This window comes from Micropterus salmoides, unplaced genomic scaffold, assembly GCF_014851395.1.
Source record: "Micropterus salmoides isolate LMB-PRFRI ecotype aquatic unplaced genomic scaffold, ASM1485139v1 Ms_hic_scaffold_3, whole genome shotgun sequence".
Taxonomy (NCBI): Eukaryota; Metazoa; Chordata; class Actinopteri; order Centrarchiformes; family Centrarchidae; genus Micropterus; species Micropterus salmoides.
In genome coordinates, this window is record NW_024042261.1 from 5,359,989 (window position 1) to 5,369,225 (window position 9,237).

Below are 9,237 nucleotides of genomic sequence, written 5' to 3' on the forward strand. Positions count from 1 at the left end.
CTGGGTGCATTTCCTGCTGGTTGCCTGAACACATACCCTCTTTTGGAGACGGTGAGCAGCTCTGCCTATTAAAATGTAAATTCCCTCTTGGTGCAGCGGCAGTAGCAGCAGCAGCAGCGACAGTGGCAGTCGAGCCCAGACTGGGATGCAGCGGGGAAGGAAAGGGAAGCTGGTGGGGGTGAGAGGTGTATACGCTATAGGCAGGATCTGTCTTTCACCATGCAGCAGCTCCCAGACAGGCAGCATGTGGCTGTATGATATGCTCTGCTGGCCGGGCCCTTCAGCAGATTTCAAAGCCCAGGCTGGAAACAAAAGGTGACTGGGCCATTCCTCTCATTTGAGCTCACTGTAATAGACTTTATTTTACTAACTTTATGCAGTCACTTTGCTGATGTTTGTGTCTTTTTTAAATTAAATTGTGTTTCTCTATTTTTATATTTATGTGGCTTTCAGCAATCAAAACATTTTAGGATGCATCTTATAATGTTTTTTTTGTAAATTAAGCATATAACACGTAAAACATATTTTCCTTTTTTTCACCACCATTGTTTAGAGGTACAGTATATACAGATTTTTAACAGGAGATTGGTTCCAATTGTGTGCTTGGATTTTGCTGGTTGCCGCTTGTTTACATTTGGATCATGTACTTTCAGTGTAATGGCACCAACTGCTTTTGCAGCAGACTAATTCTGACTTTCAATGAACAAATTTAACACATTTTTGTTGTTTACAAGATAAGCTCCTCACAATGCTCATTTTCAAGAAGGTCCTGACAAATAATTTCATTTTACTAACTATCCTATACTGTAGGTAGTGAATACAAATAAAATAAATCAATACATATAAAATAACACAAAGAAAAAAATGAGAAAAATAATAAACAGTGACATGACGATTGTTATGAGTATAACAAGGCTACGTTTGAACAAAACAGTGCCTTAAACCACGTTAAAGATTTGAACACTGAATGATGGATTCACATTTCCTACATAAACAGAAACACTGGAAACACACTGTATACTCCGTTGCAGTTGTGCATATACACATGAACAACAATCTGTTTTATCTGTTCTGTTGTTTTTATCCTGAAACTGTTGCATCTACTTGTTTGTTTAGTTGTGTGAACCTGAAATTAAAAGCCTATCCAGGGTTGGGGCCGTGTGTTGCATTACTTCTTCCTTTGTAACATAACTATCTGTGTTGTCCATGTCAAATAAACTAACTAAAGAAGTCCAAGAAATTGAATCAGATGGAATTTAAAATGGTATTATACAATTGTTGCACTGTTGAGAATAGTTCATGTTGTTTTCCAAGCCTTTCTCTTTCAATCATCTCTTTCTCATGAAATAATGGGTATGTTTTGGGTCATGTTTTACTTGCTATGTTTTTGTTAGAATGCCTGTATGATACAAGCCAAACTGTGAACATGTGTAATACATCTTTTATTTTTATTACTGTCATCATACCATATAGTTATGCATGTGAATGCTGATATTCGTAACCTGTATACATAGGTTTTTAATAAATTTTTTTATCATTCTCTTTTGTAATTTTTTTTCACATCTTTTCTCTGATATAAGTATACTATATTATGTCTATATATTGTGTTTTTGTACTGTATTTGTAAAACTTACTGTTTTGTAGATTTCTTTAAAAAAACAAGCCTTTTGTAGCTCAATGTGCAGTAGTCATGAGTACAACAGACCTGTACAGACAAAATGAAATGTCATAAAATGTCAAATCTAACATACAATATTAAGTAAACATGAATAGCCTTGTTTCCATTTATATTTTGAATTCCCAGCCAAATTACATTCTGCCCTCAGCTTGGATTAGTCTCCAGTGACCAAAATGGTAAGAAGAAATGACAGACATTGATGAATGATAAGAATTTATTGTGTAACTGTAAGGTGACTGCAAAACATTGTTACAGCTGACTGAATTTGCCTGGCTTCATGTCTGAGTTTTCAGCATGTAACACTAGATGGAGCTGCAATCATACTGCAGGCAGCTCACACACTGACGTGGTGTACTTCCTACTTTCACAACCAATACAGCTGGCTGATCCTACTGTCAGCCCCTGTGCATAATGATTTTGCTTCTTGTATTTGACTTTTTTCTGTGCAACATGTCACTGAGAAACAAACAATTAGAGAAAATTGAGCAAAGGAAAAAACAACACCTGAACATTTAAACATACTTACCAGACAGAGGTGTTTTTGATTTTCTACAGGATCTGTATTTTCTGCATGTTGCAGAGGCCTATAGGGCCCCATAGGGCTCAGAGGGTGCCAAGTCTTGCGGCAGAAGGTCTTATTCGCTGAAACAGAAAGACTGTGGTGGAATTCACCTGATGCTGTTCATTGTGTTACAATAAGCACCTCTGATTCAGCAGTTACAGGCTCATTTATGTGGGACCAAATGACAATGCAATGTCTGCTGCCCTTTATCTGCCTTTTTAGGTGTTCAAACATGATGTTTTTTTGTGAAAAGCTCAAGCTGTCGAAAAAGCTGTAGAATTGATGTTATGAGCTTGTTTTTTTAAAATGTAAAATCACATAAAAACACTAAAACCAACAATAAATGTATTCTCCTCATGACATGACGATGACGTCATGTCATGAGGAGACTCTTCATGCTCAAACTGAGTATGGCGCTGGGAATGTTAATGGTTATTTTCAACCTGTAAATACCAACCTCGTGTTCTCTGGTGCACCATTTGTTATTTTGATAGGCAAGCCTACAGAGGAAACAGCATGATAGTTATTGCACAGTCAGGTCGGTGAGAAAGGCTGTGGCTGAAATCTACCAGCAAACAATGACCCAGCTAACTCTAAGAAATGAAAACGCAGTGTCAACATCGTTCAGCATGTTGAAAGCAAAAAAAAAAGCCTACTGGACTAACAACTGGGAGCTGCCACAACATGGAGATGGAAAATTAAGTTGTTAACTGTAATACTGTGTAATTTACTGTCCCTCCAGGATTTCACGGGCCTGTTTTGTCTAAAATGTCTGATTTTGCAGCAGCTTTTCAAAAAAATGGTGAAGAAAGTTACGATGCTTTGGGGCATTTTTGCAATGAAATTGTGGGATTTTGTGACCTAACCCTAACCCTGCATATTTAAACTGGCTTACCTCGATTATTTCAGCACCTGCAACTGACTGGGATGCAACTGTGTCTGTGTCTCCACCATAACTTCCTGCCACTCTGTATGTCAATCACTATTTACTTTATGTTTGACCACAATAGTGCACGTTTTACAAAACAGTTTACACCCGCTTTGGTAAAAAAATATCTGGATCCTTTTTTTTACGGTGCTTTTTTTATGTCGGCACGTGAGACGTTGGTATCACACGTCTGCTGCAACTTAAACAAGGAAGTGACTAGCTGACGTATGACAACGTTTCGCAGGAAACGGCGAGTGATTGATCAAAATTGCAGGACGTGCTGAATTCACAGGGATTTGTTGAATTTGTGTTAATAGTTGCGATCACAACATCGCGAAAACTTGGGTTTATCAAATGAGATTTGTTGTTAACTCAGTGGACACTTGTTACAGTAAGTGTAGTGTTTTTCTTCCTCTGCTGCTAATGTAGCTAATAGAACAGTCAGTGTAGGCTAAGCTCTCACCTGGGCACTGGGATTATTATCGTTTAGTCAAGTTAGGAATTTATCACACGCCAATGGAATTTATTAGGCTATGGCATTTTACCCTTGGGATTTTTCCTGCTTTGCATCCTGATTGGGGGGCAATGCCATCCTTAGCATAAAACCCAATGCCCCTCCATAGATGGAACCAGTGATCCTATTATGTTTTAGCCGAAGCATAGCTTCATCTGATTATTTTGTTGCTTTAAACACTGTGTATTTATTCACAGCTGAAAACAGTCTAACAATTTACTCCTGTTTGAGTAATGCTTGTTAAAAACCAGTGTCCAACTGTTTAAGGAAATTATTAATAATTATAAAAATGTAACTACATATTTTGAGTGTGAGTGGTTTTATTGCTAATTTCTCATCATTTCATACACTCAAACAAATTAAGGGAACACAAATCATACACTAGATCTCGATTAACTAGTTCAAAATTTAAAATCTTTACTGTACATTGTATAATTCATTGAGAACAAAATGACCAACCATTTCAGGGCTGCATTCAAAATTACTCCGAAAATCAAAGTTAAAAAAGAGTGAAATCACCGGCAACTCATAATGTGACTCAGTAGTGTGTTTGGCCCCCACGTCCCTTATGGACTCCCGACAACGTCTCAGCATGCTCCTCACGAAACAGTGTTCTGGGGGATCTCCTCCCAGACCGGGATCAGGGCATCACTGCATCAGTGAGCTCCCGGACATTCTTTGGTGCTACTTGTCGGAGTTGGATGCACCGATACATAACGTCCAGGTGGTTCAGTTCTGGGGAAGGTGCCGAACTGCCTACACACTCTGGCTACATGGGACCAGGCATTGTCCTGCACCAGGAGGACAAGGTGCGTAAGGTCTGACAATGGCTCTGAGGATTTCATCCTAGTACCTAACAGCAGTCAGTGACCGTTGGCTAGAGTGGAGGTCTGTGCGACTCTCCAAAGACATGTCTCCCCAGACCATCACTGACCCTCCGCCAAACCATGCTGGATGATGTTGAGGCAGCATGACGTTCACCACGGCGTCTCCAGACTCTTTCATGTCTATCACATGTGCTCAGGGTGAACCTACTCTTATCTGTCACAAAGGATAAGGAGAGAGCAAATGTCTGTGGTCACTGCCTGCAAAAATATTCCCTTTTTGAGGGTTGTCTTGCTGTTTCCTCTCCAGTGCACTTGTTGTCACTTTAATTTGTCACCACAGGTGACACTGATACACAATCACTTATGCTTCCTAACTGGAAAGACTGATATCCCTGTTTAACTGGTTAACTGACTGTAATGTTTTACTCTGATGATTAAGTGTTCCCTTAATTTTTTTGAGTAGTGTAGATGAGAAAACAAATGACAAGGGTATGCGATTGTGAGTGCACATTGCAGGGGCTCTGACAGGCTGCACATTGCCTTCAGTATCTGACTGTGTATCGAATCATAAGTTTGTTTAAAGTCTCCATAATGGAAAAAGATCTGTGGAGGCAATTGCTTTCTCAATACTGATTAGCTTAAACTGTGTCTTATAAAACTGCTGCCTGAACCTGCAGGAACCAAGCAAAACACACGTGAGCTGGTTTCTTACACAGTGCTATTTTCTGAAATATTTGTTTTGAGAAATTTGTTAAAAATAATTACAAACAAATCTGCTGTAAAATCTTTTTCAGTAAATGAAACATTTTAAACTAATCATAAGGAAAATATTAAATGGATAAACTGAAATTAAATGTGTCTTGTCTTTTGCCAGTTTTCTGAGATGGGGAAGAAATTGTCACATATGAGTCCCTCAGAAACAATCAAGTCATTATCAATAAATAGATGTGTCCGGTAGAATTGTTAAAACATTATGTTTGTTAGTTAAACTGTCACTGCCACTACACACTACATTTTAAATAATTCCCTGATTGTAAAAACTATGCTATTAGAACATTAAGCATACTAAACTAAAACAAATTTAATGAATTAAAAAAATCTATAGAGCAAAATTAAGTTTATGCTTTTACATCCAATAGGTCAGCTGTCAGCCTTGTCCTGGCAGTTTGTCCATGCCTCACAATCAAAGCGTCCTCATACCTTAACAATAAAATATGACCATTTTCTATATGTCACCCACGTGGTTAAGGTTTGGTTGTATTTCGGCAATACCAATACTACTTGGTTAAGGTTGAAAAAGACTGAAGTCAGGGTTAAAAGAAACATTGGTAGTTGGTAGGATATGGGATGCAAACAATTCTGTTACACTTTTCATTCTCAACCACCTTGACCTCCTCCATCAGTCTGTGACCGAAGGCAGACCCCATGTTGAAGAGGGGGCTTCCCACCCACAAACAGTGCCAGTTTCCATAGTTACAATACCTTGCCAAACAGGAGACCCTGCTGCCAGACACTCTTTTCATTTATCATATCATAACTTGACTTATTTTTACAATATATAACTTATTACATTTTTTACAATAAAATTGCAACTGAAATACTAAATTAATAACAATAATAAAATGTAGTAAGTTACAAAAAAGACATTGTATGCTCAAAGTTTATTACCTTATTAAAAGGTTTTTACACCTTAAACAGGTTCATCAGTTTTTATTAAGTTCTTATCACATTCTCTACAGTATTTATATTATGTGTAATTATGACATAATCACTTACTACAGTACTAACGTGGGCAATTCAAACAGGAGTGGATGCAAATTCACCCAGTATGCCCAATTTGGACAGTGCGAACTGCGGCGAAGCTATAAGGCAAGGTGGTTGAAAGTTTCACAGTGAGTACACATTGCTAGCTAGCTACAGCTAACATCGTAAAGCTGGTATATTGGCTGTTTGGGTAAATAATCATGGCCTACAAAAACATCCACAGTGTATCTGTAGCTGGACCTTGAAGAACTCCTCATCCGTACTAAGCTGTCCCACAATTCTGTCCACTAAATTGTCCTCTTCCTCACAGTGAAATGGCTTATTCTCTCCTAGAGAGATACAAGAGTAGAAAATTGTCCACCTGTCTTTTTCAGTGAAAACGAATTCCAGGTCTAACCAATTGTCAAGCTTTGTGTAATTTAAAAGACTGCTGGAAATATCTTTTAAGTAATGAGCAATCTTTTAAGTCATTTTCATGGCTGTTGTTAGAGCGTGTAGCACAAAGGTTTCCATTCTGTCTGAAATGTTACATTCAGCCACAATGAGGGAAAGAAAGGGAAAGCCCAAGTCTGAGTGACTCTACGGTCTTTTGAAGCCCACGTCAAATATTGTGTGAGCGCCTCTCCTGAGTGGTAGGCACCAAATACTGCTGTTAGTACTGATTGAAAATCTATGAGTACCTTCGTAAAAGCAGCACAGTGCCCTTGAAAATGATACAAAAAATGTTTCAGTCCTTCCTATCAAAATGTTGTATCTGAGGTCCGCAGCACCTCGACTGCCAGCTCAATTATTTCAACTGGGGAAAAAAAGAGAGAGGTGGGAAAGAGTTCAGAGATAACTTGACTTATATATGAAATAACTGTGACCACGGTAGTTACAGCAGACTTTTAGACAATTGACAATAACAACTTACTTTCTTCATTAAAACAGACGCTTTTGCTACAGAATAAAACATAAAACTGTCCTCAGCTTGTCTGAACTATAGTCCTTTTTTGGAGGTTTCCCACTCAAAGCCAATCACTTCTCAGCTGAGGGAACTCTTTTCAGGTCTAAACATTCAGAAGTGGTCTTTTTTTAAATCCGTCGCTTTTACAGCATTTTAGAGACTTTATTTCAAGTAGGTGCTCCAAATATAATCTCAATATACTAAAGCACTACCGTAATAATATTGTGTATAATGAATAAGAATTCTTCAAGGACTACTTTATAATGGCACTGTTATTGTGAGCGTAGGCACTTACAGATTTAGTTATGTAAGTTATGCTTACATAAAGATTTGGTGTATTGGTACCTGGTGCTTGCCAGAGTTAAAGTTAAACCAGCACTGACACACCCTCTCCAATTTGTAAGAAAACTGATTTTGTTTCCAATGAAGTAATAAATTGGTGTATCTGACAGATTGAGGCTATCCTCACCAGAAAAATTATAGTAAGTTCCAATGACTCATGTTAATGTTTCATTGAAAAGAAAAGCATCATCGTCACAAACCTCTTATGGAGGTGTTCAGGAGGTGTGCCGTGGCTCTGTGCCCTCCCCAGGGGAGCCTACCACCCAGTTTGAGAACCACTGCACTAGTGGAGCAACATCATGCCACCAAGCCCTGATATCCAACCAACAATAAATTCCATTTCTTTTAGGGATGCACTGAAATTAAAATTCTTGGCCGAAACCAAATATAATGAAAAACTTTCCCGAATACCAAACAAGGTTTTTCACATTTTTTTTTACTATTGCATAAATTAAATAGTCAAAATGTGCTTTTTACTCAGTGTTTCCCACAGGATTTGGAGAGACTATGGTGGGGTCCAGTAAAGTAAACTACATGTGTCCATTTACTTTTATTGGACACATAATATGTTTTATAATTTCTGTGTATATTATTAATCTTATTTGCATACTGTATAGACACCTTATTTTGAAAACCGGACGTTATCACATGTGTATCCTCACACTAAAGTCATCAAGTCTGACCCACTTTAGGGAATAATGTTGTATACTCTTGTATCTCGTAACAAGAAGACTTCACAGTCTCTCTTCCGGTAGGACTCTCATACTGCAACACTTGTCTTTGTAATAAGAGAAAATGACAGGATAAAGTCACTAACCTGCCGGTCAGCTCGCAGTGGGCCGTCACAGTGGATTTACCTTAAAGCTTGAATACGTGTGCACTCCAATTTTATGTGCGTCTAGTTTAATCGCCTTCTCACAAACGAACGAACATTCAACATTGTTCAGATCGTTTTTTGCCTTTTTTAATTCAGCAGAACAGTGTCTGCAAACAACAATTTTTGCGTCTTTCTTGGACATGTTAAAATACTTCCACGCTGCCGACATGAACGTAATTGTTCAGTAAATTTTATTCATTCTTTTGACAGATTAGGCTGAACACCAAAAGTGCTGTTTTTACTATTTTAGGCCAATTAATTTCAGAGGACGAAAATTCGGTGCATCCCTAATTTGTTTAGGCGGTACTTTGCAGCCTGCACATACATCGGATTATCAGTTATAAATATACATTCACTTTCCTCTGCATAGCCTTACTAGAATTAACTAGAAAAGAGTACAAACCTTAGACAAAATAACAACGACAGGCAATAAATAAAGTCTAGATACCACAGAGGGTGCAACAAGCATTATTAAGCCACATAAATGAAATAGCCGGACACTTCTTATAGAATCAACAGCAGAATAAAACATGACCAAAGCAGACAACACAGAGATGTATGATATAACAATATTAACTCCACAGTGACTGCAGACTGCAAAATGCGTGTCAAAATGCTCGCCAAGCGGCCAGTCCGACACACTCTAAAACACCTGTGGAAAAACACTCTGAGCTGCAGCACACAGTGACAAGATGTCCGCCTGCTGCCTCTCCTCTCCCTTCCAAACACTAGCTACCCTCCAGGCAGTCAGTGGACAGGAAGTTGTTCCTGTGATGTAGAGACATGTTAAAACTTTATG